This window comes from Porites lutea, chromosome 1 (genome assembly GCF_958299795.1).
Source record: "Porites lutea chromosome 1, jaPorLute2.1, whole genome shotgun sequence".
Classification (NCBI taxonomy): Eukaryota; Metazoa; Cnidaria; class Anthozoa; order Scleractinia; family Poritidae; genus Porites; species Porites lutea.
Window position 1 is genome coordinate 33,950,146 of NC_133201.1, and position 20,017 is coordinate 33,970,162.

Genomic DNA, 20,017 nt, shown 5'->3' on the forward strand with positions numbered 1-20,017 from the left:
CCGAGCTATAACAGGTACCGTCTGACTTGATTCAATACTCCATGTGGAGTCACGATGGCATCAAGACTGGTCACACTTTGTTGGCGAGTAAGTGAAGTGTTGTATGCGATACTACGCCGCATTCCATCTGAAGTCATGACGTTATGTTCAAGACTGGTCACACTTTCTTGGCGTGTAAGTGAAACATTGCATTAGGTACTAAGCCGCGTTCCATCTGAAGTCATGACGTTATGTTCAAGACTGGTCACTCTTTCTTGGCGTGTAAGTTTAACATTGCATTAGGTAATATATAGATTTAGCCAGGGCTAAAAGCGATGCTCCCATCAATAAATTTATATTTTAAGTTAAACAATAAACTTGTAATCCACAAATCAGTTAACTTAAGGGCACATTCATGTGACTTTTAAGGGAAAGGATAAGTTATTTTAGAGTGAAACATCTTACATCGAGTTGATAGCCTAAATATGTACACCCAAAACATAGCAAAAAATAACCCAAAAAATATATTCGATCACATTCAAGAGCCATAATGGCTCTTGATCACAGTAGATTAGGCCTCGAAAACAAATTCTTGGAAAACAAATCAGGCCGAATTTTTTTGCGTTTGATAGGTTTACTTTACAAATTCTTGCCAACAAATCTGAGGTTGTGTAAACCAACCTTTTATACTTTTTATACATCACATCTGAGGTGAAACAGTACCTTTTTATCATACAGACCTCGGACAGTATATACGGTATTTCACAATTTTTCAAGACAAATTGCACTCTGTCAATGTTCAGGACGATCAATCGTGGGCTTTTAGCGAAACCGTTCAAAAAATTTCCAAAATCACCCATACGGCCACCTGGTTTTCATTTCTAGTGCGAGCTGTCAGTCATGGTCGAGTGTTTGAATGAACTTTAACAGAGATACGCTTCAACATAATCGCAAATTTATTATCATTATTTTTTGTTATTTAATGGTTTCAGTTATAACGACGTGTAATCTTATAAAGCGTTTGATACGCGCGACGTTTATTATTTTTACATATAAGTCAACTTGATGTGAGATGCTTCACTCTAAAATCACTTAGCTTTCCCCTCAAAAGCCACATGAATGTGCCCTTAAGTTAACTGATTTGTGGATTACAAGTTTATTGATTGATTTAAATTATATATTTATTAATGGGAGCTTCGCTCTTTAGCCCTGGCTAAATCTACATATTAATATCTACAAACGGTTAGACTTTGTAGCAGGGCTGTCACAAACGTCAAGATGCCTCGTATATGTAATTAGTAGGTGAGGGATAGAACAGCCACGAAGTTCTTTTGGTTCTATTTCCTTTCCGTTTCCCATGAAAGTAGCAGTGGCGGATGGAGGGGCTCGGGGGGCCCGGTCCCCCCCCCCCCAATTATTTTGGATCAAACCGAAAAAATGTTTTTTGGAGCCCCCCCCCCCCCCCCCAACCTTATCTAAGGGTCTGGGTGACCATTCCCCCCCCCGCCTTATCTCAAGGTTTGGATCCGGCACTGAGTTGTCTGAGGTGATGCTTGTACATCCCCGATCCAGTCCTTGGTGTGGTCTTCTATCTCAAATTAACATTCGCGTTAGGAGGCATTCATAACTTGTTATTTCATTGATTTTAAAATGCTTCACAAGTAGTCTGCAAAAAGTCCCCAAATCAGTGTTGTAAAATCCCTGAAAAGCAGGGGGGGAGGGGTAGATAATAAGATTTTTACAATTTAAAGTTTTCAAGGTATGTAGGTGAATACAGAATAATACGCCTTTTTCACTTCTTATTTTGCGAAAATATTGTTTGTAATTTGGCCTAATCCAAAGCACAAGTTAGCCATCTTTTGACCGACCGGGCCTAGAGTGAGGTAGATCAACTCAGCCAATTAGGAAGTAAAAGAGAAAATAACCATCAAGGCATATATCGTCTAAAGATGGCTAGTCGCTTAATTAACCTAGTGTTTAGCCAAAGTTTTGTAAAAAAATTCTTGTCCAGGAACTTAAAAAAGTATTATTAAGCCCTTAATTCGGGATCTAGTCATGCAAACACAAAATCATCCTCTAGCCAATCTATAACAAGACACATACAATTAAGAATTAAAGTTTTTAACTTTGAACTAGAAAAAGAAGACATTACGTCTTTTTACATATTCAACGTACTAAAAATCTAGAAACTGTAAAAACTGTAAAAATAAAAACTAAAAGTCTTGAGATATATTTCCCTCTTCGAGCCTCTGGTATACTTTGTCTATCCGGACACCATCAGATATTTGTCTTAGCATGGCGTCATTGGAGTAAGAACCGGTAACACTGGTTATTTTGAGATGTGAGTTTGAAGCCTGGATTGGTGCTAATAGCCCTTTCAAGACAGGAAACCCCAGAGGGACCACAATATAGCGGATTACCTGGACTTAATATCCTGGAGAGCGGGTGTATCAAGAACTTTGACGTCTGAATGGCCTGCTCCACCCTAGAGTAACGAGAACAGAGATTTATTTTGAACAGACTAGACACGATACAAAGTCGCTAGAGATGGGCACAGCGAAACAAGTACTAAACTTAATACAATAGTTATGTTTTGTCTTGTGCTAATATCATGTGTGGCGATCCCCAAGGTTCAATACTAGGGCCTTTGTTTTTTTCTGCTCTACATCAACGATATAATCAACACGTCAACAATATTACAACTGATATTATTTGCCGATGATACAAACGTATTTGTCTCTGACCTGAATAAAAGAATTTAAGCAGAAAAGTGAGCCACAAACAGGCGAAATGATTTTCCACAAATAAAAAAAGGAAAAGGGTTGCGAATTCCGCATTCCGGATTCCGGACTCCAGATTCCCCCTCTTCCACAAACTCTCCAAAAACATGGCGGACAGTAAATAAGCTCACGTTCACCGCCTTCTCTCCCGTCTTCCTTTGGTTAAAACCATAGCCACATGGAAAACAGTGTTTGAAAGTATGCAGTCTTTAGGAATGGACAAGTTTCGAGTGGCATTTACCCGATTTGTCGCTTTCTATTCTGACAATCCTTCTGGACTTAATGATGGCGAAACACCTGCGAAATGGCAAAGTAAGGCAAGTTTCGCCACTCACCCCTCGACCGAACCTGAATGGCCGCCAAAACTTTTAACACGATTCAGTAGCTGAAGGATTAAACTACACAATGATATGCAGGAGAGTCTGTAAGTGTGAGCCACTTTTGAGATTTAATCCACTGAATTTGGCTAAAATCGTATGTTTCGCTAAGTGGGTCAAAGGGGCCAAGTGTGTTTCCTCAGATTTTCTAAACGAAAAGGTGTTGCTGATTCTGACCTGTATTATTTTAAAGATAAAGGCTCAATTAAAATAACTAGTAAACTGGAAGCTTTGGGTCGCACTCTTTTATCCGGAGCAATCGGTTAAATTTTGACAAAATTTGCATATTTCACAAGCATCTCAGGTCCTCATGTGGCGTCGAAAGAAAATTCGTTAAAAAAAATTTACAGAAGCAAATTTCTCCAATCTGGTTTCATATTTGTTATATACTTATTAAACGAAGTCTACAGAAAAATTATGAGCGAAATCCATTTTGTGGGCAAAACTCGATATGAGGATCTTACAGAGACTGGCTCTTAAAAATAAACAGTTCACGTCCGGCATTTAAAATTTAAGTGGGTAATGAACATGAGCGAAAAATTCGGGAGACTAGGCCGAGGGCAGTACAGAGTCAACCTTTTATCACACGGCAGAGGAAATTTGCAGAAAAGTAATGTTCTACCTGATAATTTTTTCATGACCAAAAGAGGGCCATAATGTCATTAGTCACGTGTCAAAGGGTTTTGAATGTTTAGTTCGTTTTTAAAGTACCTTTTTTGTCATGAATTGGCAGGTCTTTGCTATTTTTCTCAACAATTCCTAACACTGTATTGTTTCTGAGTAATTATTATTCCATTTTCAAAGCAGAACCAAACGAAAACTGAGCCAGAAGTTTAAAAGTCTGCTTTGAGATCTAGATAGGACGTCTGAATCAACTAAATTCGACAGTTTCAAATTAAATACGACTTTGTCGAATCTGCGACTGAAACAGTCGAAAATTAGACTTAGGTTCAACATTTGATTTAGAAGTCGCATTTCACATGTGCCGAATATAATGCATTAATTATAGAAACCCTTATCCATATTGGATAAAAAAATTTCTAGAGACTGGGAATATTTACAACAAACGGAGTTAAATTGGGAACCATCGTATCCGACGTCTGAATCAACTGCCCAGTTTAATTACTCTCACCTACTAAAATAGGTGTTCGGCAATCATAAGAAGTTCCACGTTTAAAAGGGGCCTAACGTGACATAAGTTTCAGCTAAGTGGTTTGCAGGCTGTTATTAAGTTGCTGTTTTCTTTTCCGTAAGAGCAACTAGTATCTTTCTTTGTAAATCCATTTTATTAATCGGCTTGTGCCTTGACTTAAGAATCAGCTGTAATAGTTGATTTTACTTTCACTTTGACATGATTTTTATGCACTGGACATGATTTGTATATCAGGCTTGACAGGTTGTTTTCAACCGCTTAGGTTGTTCATTTCACTGCGAAGATCATGTTCACCTTCATATCTTTATCCACAGTTCAAAAAATGATTCATTTCATACATGTATATTTCAATGGGTAGAGCGTTGCGAATAAATAAATGCAGAGAAGGCTCGGCATAGTTAAGTAGCACAACTGATTCAGTTGCGAAGAGAAAGCCTTAAAAATTCAGGCTTGCTTGATTTCGAACTTTGACTCCCGTCAAATCTCGTAAGTCCATCGTTTATTATTAATATAATGGCTTCCTCGTTCACTTCATTAAAACTTTTAATATGTTTGTGTGTTAAAATTTATTTAGCTTTACGTGCGGTAATCCAGATTCCGGAATTCGGAAATATTTGCTTTTGGAATCCGGAATCCTGGGCATTAATTGGAATCCGAAGATCAGCTCGAGGAATCCAGAATCTCGCCAATGATTGGAATCCGAAAGGCAATTTACACTGGCAAGGAATTTGGTATCCAGCAGCTAAAATTGGGTTTGTTCAACAAAAAATAACGAACAAACGTGCCGTCTTGTGGTTTGAGTTTCTCTTCAAACGTTTCGGGCCTGGCCCTTCACCCGCTTGAGAACTGAGTTGTCTGCTGTCCGAAGAACGTACGAAGATATCATGGAGGTTACTATCGCGGCGATAGGCGACCAGCAGTGGTTGAGAAAGACTAATGTCTTGAACAATCAGCACCCCTCTAACCAAATGTCCGATAGAATTCCCTTGGTTCTCACTTACCATCCATTAAATGAAAGAATAAGGACAATCCTACTTCTCAAATTTAACATCTTGACTGGTGGCCATTAAATCAGGGAAGTCTTTCCACAATCACCGCTGGTCGCCTATCGCCACGTTTTGTCGAGCACATTCGAAGCAAAGGGAAGAAAGTGCCTGGTTTCCCTGTCGGGGAACATTTTAACACGGCTGGTCACTCGATCCACGACATTCTAGTCCATGGAATTATGCTCTGCGGGGAAAACGCGCAACGGAGGCGCCTGGAGATGCGCCTTATTTTTCAGCTTGGCATCGGTCATCCGCGCGGCTTAAACTCCGACTTCCGTTTCCACTAGGCCGTGCGTGTAATAGAAAAAGTTTCTTTGAGTGTTTATTTTTTCTTTCTTGGCGTATACAAAACTTGCAACGTTTCCATCGTTCTTGTAACTCCACTGACGAAGGGCTAGGCCCGAAACCGAGACTTGTGGAGAGGCAAACCAACCACCCCCAACGGCACTATTGTTCATGAGTTTTTGTTGAACATTTCCTTACTTACTTTCTAAAGTGCCACGCAGATTATCGGAATTTTTTTCCGTCATTTGTTGAAAATTGGGATCTACAGGGTGGAATCCAGAAGTCAAGACTCTTGCCGGAATTACCTATGTGGGGTGATTTGTTATAACTTCTGTTTTGCACCCTTATTGCCTAGTAAATAATAGCGACTGGAGCAAAAAGTAGATCGGTTATGTAGCGAAAGCGTTCCGATGAAATTTTTTTTTCGACGGAGCTAAGTCATTCCATTCCTTCCTCGTGGGTTTAATTGCTCTTTGACCGGTGGGTGACTGGCATGCGTATAGAAAGCACTCTAATAGATTCCACTTGCCCGAGTGTGGCGATAGACTGTAGTAAGTGCATCCAGTAAGAGAGAATGTTCTCACATTTTGACGCCATTTATTACTGAGTTAAGGGCTACGCGGTAGACGATAAAAAGGGAGGGAGAAATCGGACGCTTGAGAAAGTGACAACAGGCTTTAATTTCTTTTCCTTTCACAGAGGCTGCATCGATAGACGCACGGCAGAGTTAAATTTTTTAAAGTATCATTTGCTGAACAATACATCAGCTTCCCGACGCCTTGAATTCTAGTGCAATAAACAATTAAAATCCTATATGGTACTTAAAGCTATCATTGTGTTATGAAAATGACTGATTATACTTAAATTTAGACACGAGGATAACAATTGGTCTTGAAATAATTCCAGCAAGGGAAGTATGTCAAATGGCTTGTCAAAACTGAAGAAGAGGCGACACATCTTATGCTTCTTTCAGTTTACTTACCGCCGTGAGCGAGGCAAGTGAAGACTAGCAGTTGAAGAATGATGAACGCAACTTTTATTTCCATTGTAATCTAGGGAATATAAATATCACAACTTCTTACTAGGTTATAACAAAAGCTTTGGAAATCATAACATGCACTAACTTATTAAAAACTAGGTAATAGAGCGTCATAGGTTGTCACACGGAGAGCTTTTCTATTAGCTTCTATTCCTTTTCTAAGTAAAAAAGAATCAACCAGGTCAACGAAGATTAGTAAGTAACAAATAAGACTATAAAGCTTCGACTTTATTGAGCCCAGTTTTAAAGTTTAAACAAGGCGATAAAAACTTAAGCATATCTAGATGAAATTTAAAACAAGAGAATCTTCTGAACAACAATAAAACAACGCAGCTGAATAGATTTTACCAAGACTTATCTAAACCTAAAAAGATTTTATCTATTTTTTTTAATTGCCCATAGACGAAGGATCTGATATAAACGTAAACAAGAACTGCTGACTTTCTTAGAGAGTTGAAGCTTTAGATCAGTCCTTAATTTCGATAAATCAGGTTGTACTTACCGGCGATTTTCTCTCTTTGATTTCCTAAAAGTAGTGTTTGCCTTTGAGATCTGAAGGCAAAGGCTGAGGTATATATACCTGATAGTGCATTCCTGAGTGCTAGCTTAGTTGTCAGCAAGGGTTCAGGAAAACAGGTCTTTGCATGTTAAAACAACACGAACGTGATGGAAGCGTTGGCTGCTAATGAGAATCATTCTTTTCCGAAAATTAATATGTTCGTCTAGAAAAGCTGTTGTTCTTCACCTGTTCATTTCTACAACTTCATCTAAGAATCCGCGCTTCTCAGTTATTGATGTCTTCCAGTAGAAAGATGTACAGTGTAATTGAAGACACGACAAAATAAGCTTCTTTTTTGGCCTAGAAGAGTTATGTAGCAAACAAAAGCAAGCAACAAGTTAAATGCCTTGGGCTAAAAATTTTCATAGTGGTCTAAATTGGACGTTTGCGTGAGATCGTCTTTTGGTTCAATATAAACAATGGTAAACAAAATAATAGAAGTAAAAAAATTAAAATAAAATAAAATAAAAGGAATCAGCATTCGAAAGTTCGAGAAAAAGTTTATCTAGAGATTCGGAAGGGCACTTATCTTAAAACGAAAGAAAAGTGGGCCGAGTGAGAATTCCTGAAGTTCATCACAAACAGTTTCAGAAAGGATAATTATATTCTACATTGTCTTCTTCAACGTATTGGGTTCTACTGGAAATATGGCTTTTAAACCCATCTCAGGAAGTAATTACACGTATTATGTATGAGCTCCCTAGCAAATGAGAGACTTAACATCCCGATTATGAGGGATACAATATATACCTTTCCATAAGCCTAGCTCTAATATTATTCTGTGAGTGTTCTTTTGCAAATGTAGTCACTGATTACAATGTATTTTTAAAATGTTTCTTAGGTTTCGACGCTCTGAATCTAAAAATGCGCATAAAAGCTTTTATCTTTTAGCCATATATTGGGACCTCCCGCTCAGCTCACGTACTCATTGCATGGTTTTCCAATATTTCAGTTATGGGCTGATTTTCTCGAGATGTCTCTCATGACCTAAGCTGTCAGAGGCATAGTCTAAAATGAGGCAGGACATGAGGAAGGTTTATCTCAGATAAGAAAAACTATTTGTCTTAAGAAAAATCACAATTAAAACATGGAAAGCACAGATGCCAAGCAAATATACCTGTACATCAACCGGGGCAAATGTCTAACATTATTGTTGGTTTGCATTTTCAGTTAATCATAATCACACGAAGCGATAATTATAATTAACATTGGGACCTCCTACTTGTTGGTGTATCAATATTTGGTTTGAACAAATTCTGACGCGGCAGAATTTCGAGCAGAATAAGCGATTTTTGAGGCGAGCATTCTGCCGGACGAATAAGGCATTTTCGAGCAGAATTTTAGCAGAATATAAGGAAAAATCAGCGGCACTAATTATATGCATAACAGTTGTAAGAAAAACTTAAAACTAAATAGAAAACAAATGGAAAATGACTTGTGATTAATTTGATTATTTAATAGCTACAACGCACTCACATTAAAAGTAAGATGAATTACAATTTCGCTACGTATAATGAATATCTAATTAGGTTTTAGGGGTTAGGCCCAGGCTCCCTTCTATATTTGCGAAAATAAATACGAACACCAAGCAGAATTCGAGCCGAATAAGGATGTTCAAGCAGAATTTTGAACAGAATAAGCAATTTTTACGAGCACTGCCGGCAGACAGAATAAGCAATTTTACGAGCAGAATTTATCCAAGCCTTAGTTCAGTCATGGGCTGCTTTTTCTCGAAACTTCGCACATGACCTTTCCTACCAAAGTCATTGTCGAAAATGAGGCAAGACAACGCCTTTAGCTTTAAGAACGTTTATTATATTTCAGATTGGATAACCTATCTGTCCTTAAAAATGACGATTACAACATAGAAGGTATACCGATGCCAAACAAATATACCTGTGCGTCAACGAATATCAAACATTTTTCTATGAGTTATCATTTTCACAGGTTAATCATCATTTGAAGCGTTTCTTTGGTTTTGACGAATTAACACTAAATATGTGCCAAAAAGCTTTTTGCGAAAGAATAATGTTATAATTATCATTGGGACCTCTTGCTTGACTGACAGGTACTAATTGGTGTTTTAAAATCGAAAAATCTCGCAAGACCTAAGTTCTGGGCAAAGTCATTGTGCAAAATGAGGAAAGACAACGCCTTTGTCTCGAGTTACATTTATTTAAGATTAGACAAATTATTTGTCTTAAGAAAAATTAAAATGAAAACATGGAAGGTACCGAAAACACACAGTTATACCTGTAAATCCGCAAATATCTTGATTCAATCATTATTTGGGAAGCGTTTCTTTGATTTGATATACCAAGTCTTAAAATAAACATAAGAGGCTTCTGGCGGGAGAATGATTCTATGATTATCATTTCAGTGGACCTCTTTTAATTTCACCTCCTGCACTTCCAATATTCAACCCTAGGAAGCTTTTTCTCGAAACCTTTCCTGCTGAATAAATTGCTCAAATTTGCGGATTAATTATTTACTATCTTATTTAAAATGAGGGTAAAATTCCATAACCAAGAAGAAGCAAACTAGATTCCCGGGGGGCAGACTAGGTTATAGAGGTCGGATTTCGAAAAAACGTATATTTGGTACAAGGCAGTGGAGGATTTGTATCCCCGTCTGTGTGTAACAAGAAATTCAGCTGTTAGGGTAACCAAATACAATCCACCTTCCCGTAAGCGACCACCTAAAATGAGAAGATTCAGTGGTCGCCACTTCCTGGTGGTGGTTATACCGTGTGGCACGAGAATTTTCCGGGAGTTTATTTTTGCGGATTGGCGATTGCTTGTGTTTTGGGGGACTAATTTTTGCAATTAGGACAAATTGGTTTTTCTTGCTGGGAATTATTTTTTTCGATTTTCAAAAAGTACCCAGTACCCAGCACTGATAACATTTTCGTTTTTATTGAGTACGTGCAATAGAAATATTCAAACAATAATACGGTGTGCGTAACCTATATGGAATGAGCAATTCATTGTATACCGTCTTGTTTCTGATCGAAAGAGACAAGTTGTAATTTAAGAGTGATTTTCTGTAAAATTCGAACTTCGGCCTGACACGTTACCTCATCGATTTGGCGGATTTTTGGCATGTAGTCTTAGAATAGTGTCCTAAATACTGAATGTATATTCTTTGGTTCGAATTCTTTTTCCTTAGATACAAGAATCTTTTGCTTAGATACAAGATTGACCGTTTTGACGAGGCCTCGAGGGGCCGCCATATTGGTAAAATAAAAGAGCTTTCAGGGAAATATTTATGGCCTTACCACTGAAATAACCCAATCGTGACTCGCACAGCTACAAAGGACTATCCTTCTTCTTTGCAATTACTTACTTTTATCTGAAAATGGTTAAGTCTGAGCTACGAACGGCTAAAGCTTCTCATAGCATATTTTCGGTTCTTAAAAGGAACACAAATTTGGTAGAAATTGGAAGGGCAATATCATGCTTGCCGCATCGATTTAAATGAGCCATTTTACCTAAACATAGTTTATTTATAGATAAGTAAGATCGTTGAATAAAATTCTTTGGCAAATGTAACAGAGCAGAAAGATAATGGCATGAATGTGCATTTGTTCAGCTACTTAGCCCCTAACAAATATTCGCTGAATCCTTCTTGAGAAACTCCTTAAAAATTGATTGTGGCACATATTTATCTATTTATCGCTTAAAAAATTCCCACTTGTCTTGTAAAAAGATGATCTTTTATTTCTGATCTTACGACGAGCTTGTAATATGCGCTAAATAAAAATTGTCATTAAATTTTGTTGCACACCGACCAGTTCGAGCTGGCTCTTCGATTTACCTGACAAATGGAGCCGCTCGTATGTACAGTTTCTGCCTGTATATTTTGCTGTATACAGCTTCAAATAAATCACACTTTCTTATGCAACGATAACGCAAACTTTGTCAAATTTTAGCAATAGGTTAGAAAAACAAACTGTGTTTTGCGGCTTTACGCAAATTACACCCATACCTTAAAACTTTTTAATATAACTATGCTTCCAGTTTGCTTCTATGTACATTTGGCAGACCTTTACAGCGTAAGATATAAAGCCAGTACATAAAATGAAGTAAAAATGACTCATCAAGTCAAATTAGGTGATTGAATAAAAGTCCGAAAAATATGACATATAATGGTTCGGTGGGAGCTGAGACTAAGCTATTTTTAATAGCAGAAACTCATAAGGGGTTGAAACGTGTAACTCTCGTTTGTTTGCTTTGTCCGATGCTCGTGATTATTCATTTTCGAAAGTACCATATTTGGAACGATTGTGAAGTGATTCGTGTAAGTAATGTGAGAAGCATTTAAGCTTAAATTCAGCTTGGATGTTGTGGTCACGATCGTGTTTTGAGCTAATTTCAGACGAATGAACAAACTCAAAACAATAGACAGAGAAGCCGTTTCTTGAAAATTTTTATTCAAAATCCAGAAAGTTAATCTTTTAAAGCAATTCGAAAAACACTATCTGGATCATGGATCCGTTCACGCAAGTGAAATCGGCTGAGCACATGGCAAAATTCAACACAAAATCCATCTCAAATCGGGGCACATTTTGTAATTTTTCTTTAGCGTCGAAGAGAAAAATTTATAAAACTTCTATGAAACATTTAAAAATACATAAATTCCCTTTCTAAAACGAAATTGTCTTGGCCATAGAGTGCAAAATGTACCTGAAAATTCAGCAAAAACTTCACTGTCTTAGTTGCATTTCAAAACAGACCATGCGCTCCGTCGTGAAGAAAACGAGGTTGAATTCCTCGACGGACGATTTCTTGATGAAAAGCTTCCCTTCCTCCACAAAAAGAAAGCTGAGCATTCTTTTGAACTTTCTCTTTCCATTTTTTGTCTTTTAACGTTGTATTTTTAACCCTGAAATGCAGAACTGTTGTCTTAAAACATCTGCATGGTGATCGCGCGGCAGCCATTTGTTGAAAATGGATATCTGTCACTAAGGTTTCCAAATGAGGTAAAAGTGAATATTCACGAGCATTGAACGCGAGTTACAAGTTTCAACCCCTTATGAGTTTCTGTTAATAGTTAAAGAACTGCACGGTGGAACCGGGAAGTGAAATGAACGACATTTATCAAGTTCAAAGTCTTCCAGACGCTGTCAAACGTTTTTCCTGTTCTTAGGTTGAGCAGAAGGGTTGTTTATTCTTTTCTCTCCCATTCTTGTGAGTATTCTGAATTTTGCTCAGTATTTTCTCGTAACTTCTAATCCTGTAGCAAACTGGAATTTTGAGGAATGCCATGACTTTGCTTGTAGACTGACCACACCAAAGGTACTTCATCATAGACATATAAAAGTCTGAATTCAGAGGCTCAAAAAGTAACTGATCGGTTTCTGGAAAATGAAATGCAGTCTCTTTGGGGCGAGCAAGCTATAATAATATAGTTATTAAAATGGAATCACTGTTTTAACATGACGGTATCCCAAAAGTCGAGCCAGCCCGGCGCGAGCGAACACAATTTTGGTGCCAATATGTTTGGCGGGAAGAGGCTGATTTTAGAGTTTAGTCAAATCTTCTTAACTCCATGACCATGCAACTTTCCAAAAATAGATACTGTCGCGTATTACTTAGATGGATTCTATTTTGTATAGTCTTACTTTAAGTCTTTTGAGCATCTTATATAAGCTGTAGTCGTTGTTTAAGCACGTGCGATTTTGTAATTAAGGATGTTAGCTTCGAGTTGAGTGTCACCGTTGTTGGAGTTCTAACTGAGTGTCATCCCTCAAGAGCCTACAGATAACAAAATATTTCCGTTCTAATCATATAGTTCTGTTTTTTAAATACTTAACTCAAACAGGAACTCAGCGTCCAATAACTAACGCCACGTTTCCTACAATAAAGACCTGCCCTTCTCAAGCCAAGAAAACCCAAGAAATTTCACCAAAGGGCATAAGCCATAAAAAAGTACAAAATTAACTCTGTCATAAAAACACAAACACCTCGAGACCTTAAGCTCTCACTACTTCTTTACAGTAAGTTTTTAAAGTTAAATGACTTCAGAATGCGTAAACATAAAACATAAACATAGGGAAGCGATGCGACGGGTGGAATAGATATTGACGTTGCACAAGAAAAATATCAAATGCCCCTGGCAACTTCTACGAGAGCTTTTTCCTGGTCAGGTTTGAACAATAAGTTGGGTATTCTGAAGACAAATATTTGTGAGTAAATCCCAGTTACAACAAAGCACCTGGTTGGTTACGTTCCATGTGAAAAACTACTAAAAATAGCTTAGTCTCAGCTCCCACCGAATCATTCCATGTCATATTTTTCGGACTTTTATTCAATCACCTAATTTGACTTGATGAGTCATTTTACTTCATTTTATGTACTGACTTTATATCTTACGCTGTAAAGGTCTGCCAAATGTACATAGAAGCAAACTGAAAGCATAGTTGTATTAAAAAGTTTTAAGATATGGGTGTAATTTGCGTAAAGCCGCAAAACACAGTTTGTTTTTCTAACCTATTGCTAAAATTTGACAAAATTTGCGTTATCGTCGCATAAGAAAGTGTGATTTATTTGAAGCTGTATACAGCAAAATATACAGGCAGAAACTGTACATACGAGCGGCTCCATTTGTCAGGAAAATCAAAGAGCCAGCTCGAACTGGTCGGTGTGCAACAAAATTTAATGACAATTTTTATTTAGCGCATATTACAAGCTCGTCGCAAGATCAGAAATAAAAGATCATCTTTTTACAAGACAAGTGGGAATTTTTTAAGCGATAAATAGATAAATATGTGCCACAATCAATTTTGAAGGATTTTCTCAAGAAGGATTCAGCGAATATTTGTTAGGGGCTAAGTAGCTGAACAAATGCACATTCATGCCATTATCTTTCTGCTCTGTTACATTTGCCAAAGAATTTTATTCAACGATCTTACTTATCTATAAATAAACTATGTTTACGTAAAATGGCTTATTTTAAATCGATGTGGCAAGCATGATATTGCCCTTCCAATTTCTACCAAATTTGTGTTCCTTTTAAGAACCGAAAATATGCTGTGAGAAGCTTTAGCCGTTCGTAGCTCAGACTTAACCATTTTCAGATAAAAGTGAGTAATTGCAAAGAAGAAGGATAGTCCTTTGTAGCTGTGCGAGTCACGATTGGGTTATTTCAGTGGTAAGGCCATAAATATTTCCCTGAAAGCTCTTTTATTATACCAATATGGCGGCCCCTCGAGGCCTCGTCAAAACGGTCAATCTTGTATCTAAGCAAAAGATTCTTGTATCTAAGGAAAGAGAATTCGAACCAAAGAATATACATTCAGTATTTAGGACACTATTCTAAGACTACATGCCAAAAATCCGCCAAATCGATGAGGTAACGTGTCAGGCCGAAGTTCGAATTTTACAGAAAATCACTCTTAAATTACAACTTGTCTCTTTCGATCAGAAACAAGACGGTATACAATGAATTGCTCATTCCATATAGGTTACGCACACCGTATTATTGTTTGAATATTTCTATTGCACGTACTCAATAAAAACGAAAATGTTATCAGTGCTGGGTACTGGGTACTTTTTGAAAATCGAAAAAAATAATTCCCAGCAAGAAAAACCAATTTGTCCTAATTGCAAAAATTAGTCCCCCAAAACACAAGCAATCGCCAATCCGCAAAAATAAACTCCCGGAAAAATTACGTGCCACACGGTATAACCACCACCAGGAAGTGGCGACCACTGAATCTTCTCATTTTAGGTGGTCGCTTACGGGAAGGTGGATTGTATTTGGTTACCCTAACAGCTGAATTTCTTGTTACATACAGACGGGGATACAAATCCTCCACTGCCTTGTACCAAATATACGTTTTTTCGAAATCCGACCTCTATAGCCTAGTCTGCCCCCCGGGAATCTAGTTTGCTTCTTCTTGGTTATGGAATTTTACCCTCATTTTAAATAAGATAGTAAATAATTAATCCGCAAATTTCAGCTATTTATTCAGCGGGAGAGGTTTCGAGAAAAAGCTTCCTAGGGTTGAATATTGGAAGTGCAGGAGGTGAAATTAAAAGAGGTCCACTGAAATGTTAATCATAGAATCATTCTCCCGCCAGAAGCCTCTTACGTTTATTTTTAGACTTGGTATATCAAATCAAAGAAACGCTTCCCAAATAATGATTGAATCAAGATATTTGCGGATTTACAGGTATAACTGTCTGTTTTCGGTACCTTCCATGTTTTCATTTTAATTTTTCTTAGGACAAATAATTTGTCTAATCTGAAGTAAATGTAACTCAAGACAAAGGCGTTGTCTTGCCTCATTTTGCACAATGACTTTGCCCAGAACTTAGGTCTTGCGAGATTTTTCGATTTTAAAACACCAATTAGTACCTGTCAGTCAAGCAAGAGGTCCCAATGATAATTATAACATTATTCTTTCGCAAAAAGCTTTTTGGCGCATATTTAGTGTTAATGCGTCAAAACCAAAGAAACGCTTCAAATGATGATTAACCTGTGAAAATGATAACTCATAGAAAAATGTTTGATATTCGTTGACGCACAGGTATATTTGTTTGGCATCGATATACCTTCTATGTTGTAATCGTCATTTTTAAGGAAAGATAGGTTATCCAATCTGAAATATAATAAACGTTCTTAAAGCTAAAGGCGTTGTCTTGCCTCATTTTCGACAATGACTTTGGTAGGAAAGGTTATGTGCGAAGTTTATTTTCCATTTGTTTTCTATTTAGTTTTAAATTTTTCTTACAACTGTTATGCATATAATTAGTGCCGCTGATTTTTCCTTATATTCTGCTTAAATTCTGCTCGAAAATGCCTTATTCGTCCGACAGAATGCTGGCCTCAAAAATCACTTATTCTGCTCGAAATTCTGCCGCGTCACCAACAAGTAGGAGGTCCCAATGTTAATTATAATTATCCCTTCGTGTGATTATGATTAATTGAAAATGCAAACCAACAATAATGTTAGACATTTGCCCCGGTTGATGTACAGGTATATTTGCTTGGCATCTGTGCTTTCCATGTTTTAATTGTGATTTTTCTTAAGACAAATAGTTTTTCTTATCTGAGATAAACCTTCCTCATGTCCTGCCTCATTTTAGACTATGCCTCTGACAGCTTAGGTCATGAGAGACGTCTCGAGAAAATCAGCCCATAACTAAAATATTGGAAAACCATGCAATGAGTACGTGAGCTGAGCGGGAGGTCCCAATATATGGCTAAAAGATAAAAGCTTTTATGCGCATTTTTAGATTCAGAGCGTCGAAACCTAAGAAACATTTTAAAAATACATTGTAATCAGTGACTACATTTGCAAACCAACACTCACAGAATAATATTAGAGCTAGGCTTAAGGTATATATTGTATCCCTCATTATCCAAAGAGTCAAACTGGACTATCACTTTGTTAGTTGAACCGTTCAAGGAAGAAGGAAAAGGTAATTCCCCAATTCATTTATTCATTTATCCTAAATTAGCTAAATTTCCTTTAACCCTTGTGGTTAAGAAATACCTTTTGAACAATTTACAAATGTATTTATTTGGCAAGGCTAAGGCTGTAGCAATTCATACAGAACGTAAATTCCTCGTTCCATAAGCCATAAAGCGAAATAAGCACGCTTCAAATGCAATATTCCTTGTTCTATAAGCCATAAAGCGAAGTAAGTACGCTCCGATAGTAAGACTATTCCTCGTTTCAATAAGCTACAGAGCAAAACAAGCACGCTCCAATTCACAGACATATTTCTCGTTCTTTAAGCCATAAAGCAAAACAAGTTCCCTTCAAATGTAATACAGTACTCCTTGATCTATGTTCTATAAGCCATAAGGCGAAACTTGCACGCTCAAACAGCATTACATTGCTCGTTCTATAAACCATAACGCAAACCAAAAGCACGCTTCAAATGTAATATTCCTCCTTTTTTTAAGCCATAAACCACAACAAAAGAAAAGTATAATTCCAGGTTCTAAATGGGGTACGGGGGATAATGCTTCATCGGAAAAAGAAATTGAAAAACAAAAAAAATCTTATTTAAAAGGAGCACACATTTTTAGTTATTTTATGGAGTTACAAAAATCACAAGTTTGTTGCTTCTTGAATTTGTTCTACTCTCTTCCAGCTTGAGTGTCTTTCCTTTCATCCGTACTCTTTATTTTTAGCGACACGATTATCAGAATTTCAACTACACCTTTACTTGGAAAAAAAAGGAACGATTTATTTTTTCAGTTGGAAAGTTAACTCGGATTTCATAGGTCCGTTCTTGTCAAACAGCTAACATAGTGTTCTTTAATATAGGAAAAAATTTGGAAATTAGTTCACCTTCAAATACGTCGCTTATTTATTTCAGAGCGCTGTCCAGTCAATTAAAGTTATTTCAGTCACTGAGATCATCATTTTCTTACAGATAGTTTATCCAATCTGAAATATAATAAACGTTCTTTAAGCTAAAGGCGTTGTCTTGCCTCATTTTGGACAATGACTTTGGTAAGAGAGGTCATGTGCGAAGTTTTGAGAAAAACAGCCCATGGCTGAAATATTGGACAAGGAGGTCCCAATGTTAGTTAGGATTATCCCTTCGTAAAATTCTTTCATGCACAATGCGCCGAAACCAAGGAAAATTTCACAGTTAATGATTATGATTAATTGAAAATGCAAACCGACAATAATCATGTTAGATATTCGCCCCGGCTGATGTACAAGTATATTTGCCCATAACTGAAATATTGGAAAACCAATGAGTACGTGAGCTGTGCTTTTATGCGCATTTTCAGATTCAGAGCGCCGAAACCTAAGAAAAAATTCAAAAATACATTGTAATCAGTGACTACATTTGCGAACCAACACTCACAGAATAATATTAGAGCTAGGCTTATGAAAAGGTATATATTGTATCCCTCATAATCGGGATGCTAAGTCTCTCATTTGCTAGGGAGCTCATACATAATACGTGTAATTACTTCCTGAGATGGGTTTAAAAGCCATATTTCCAGTAGAACCCAATACGTTGAAGAAGACAATGTAGAATATAATTATCCTTTCTGAAACTGTTTGTGATGAACTTCAGGAATTCTCACTCGGCCCACTTTTCTTTCTGTTTAAGATAAGTGCCCTTCCGCGTCTCTAGATAAACTTTCTCTCGAACCTTCGAATGCTGATTCCTTTTATTTTATTTTATTTTAATTTTCTTTACTTCTATTATTTTGTTTACCATTGTTTATATTGAACCAAAAGACGATCTCACGCAAACGTCCAATTTAGACCACCATGAAAATTTTAGCCCAAGGCATTCAACTTGTTGCTTGCATTTGTTTGCTACATAACTCTACTAGGCCAAAAAAGAAGCTTATTTTGTCGTGTCTTCAATTACACTGTACATCTTTCTACTGGAAGACATCAATAACTGAGAAGCGCGGATTCTTAGATGAAGTTGTAGAAATGAACAGGTGAAGAACAACAGCTTTTCTAGACGAACATATTAATTTTCGGGAAAGAATGATTCTCATTAGCAGCCAACGCTTCCATCACGTTCGTGTTGTTTTAACATGCAAAGACCTGTTTTCCTGAGCCCTTGCTGGCAACTAAGCTAGCACTCAGGAATGCACTATCAGGCATATATACCTCAGCCTTTGCCTTCAGATCTCAAAGGCAAACACTACTTTTAGGAAATAAAAGCGAGAAAATCGCCGGTAAGTTCAACCTGATTTATCGAAATTAAGGACTGATCTAAAGCTTCAACTCTCTAAGAAAGTCAGCAGTTCTTGTTAACGTCTATATCAGATCCTTCGTCTATGGGCAATTAAAAAAATAGATAAAATCTTTTTAGGTTTAGATAAGTCTTGGGAAAACCTATTCAGCTGCGTTGTTTTATTGTTGTTCAGAAGATTCTCTTGTTTTAAATTTCATTTAGATATGCTTAAGTTTTTATCGCCTTATTTAAACTTTAAAAATGGGCTTAATAAAGTCGAAGCTTTATAGTCTTATTTGTTACTTACTAATCTTCGTTGACCTGGTTGATTCTTTTTCACTTAGAAAAGGAATAGAAGCTAATAGAAAAGCCCTCCGTGTGAGAACCTATGACGCTCTATTACCTAGTTTTTAATAAGTTAGTGCATATTATGATTTCCAAAGCTTTTGTTATAACCTAGTAAGAAGTTGTGATATTTATATTCCCTAGATTACAATGGAAATAAAAGTTGCGTTCATCATTCTTCAACTGCTAGTCTTCACTTGCCTCGCTCACGGCGGTAAGTAAACTGAAAGAAGCATAAGATGTGTCGCCTCTTCTTCAGTTTTGACAAGCCATTTGACAGACTTCCCTTGCTGGAATTATTTCAAGACCAATTGTTATCCTCGTGTCTAAATTTAAGTATAATCAGTCATTTTCATAACACAATGATAGCTTTAAGTACCATATAGGATTTTAATTGTTTATTGCACTAGAATTCAAGGCGTCGGGAAGCTGATGTATTGTTCAGCAAATGATACTTTAAAAAATTTAACTCTGCCGTGCGTCTATCGATGCAGCCTCTGTGAAAGGAAAAGAAATTAAAGCCTGTTGTCACTTTCTCAAGCGTCCGATTTCTCCCTCCCTTTTTATCGTCTACCGCGTAGCCCTTAACTCAGTAATAAATGGCGTCAAAATGTGAGAACATTCTCTCTTACTGGATGCACTTACTACAGCCTATCGCCACACTCGGGCAAGTGGAATCTATTAGAGTGCTTTCTATACGCATGCCAGTCACCCACCGGTCAAAGAGCAATTAAACCCACGAGGAAGGAATGGAATGACTTAGCTCCGTCGAAAAAAAA

The 20,017-nt window shown here is 37.1% G+C and overlaps 1 long non-coding RNA gene and 1 pseudogene across 1 annotated transcript in view; one reads left to right on the top strand and one right to left on the bottom strand.

Moving 5' to 3' along the window:
- LOC140948814 (pseudouridylate synthase 7 homolog) overlaps positions 1 to 20,017 on the bottom strand; it is a 96,154-nt pseudogene that overhangs the window by 39,257 nt on the left and 36,880 nt on the right.
- LOC140937574 (uncharacterized) overlaps positions 16,512 to 20,017 on the top strand; it is a 10,281-nt gene continuing 6,775 nt past the window's right edge. The window contains exons 1-2 of the long non-coding RNA XR_012165491.1: positions 16,512 to 16,646; positions 19,383 to 19,452. This is a non-coding gene — a long non-coding RNA (uncharacterized lncRNA). The remainder of the gene's footprint in view (positions 16,647 to 19,382; positions 19,453 to 20,017) is intronic.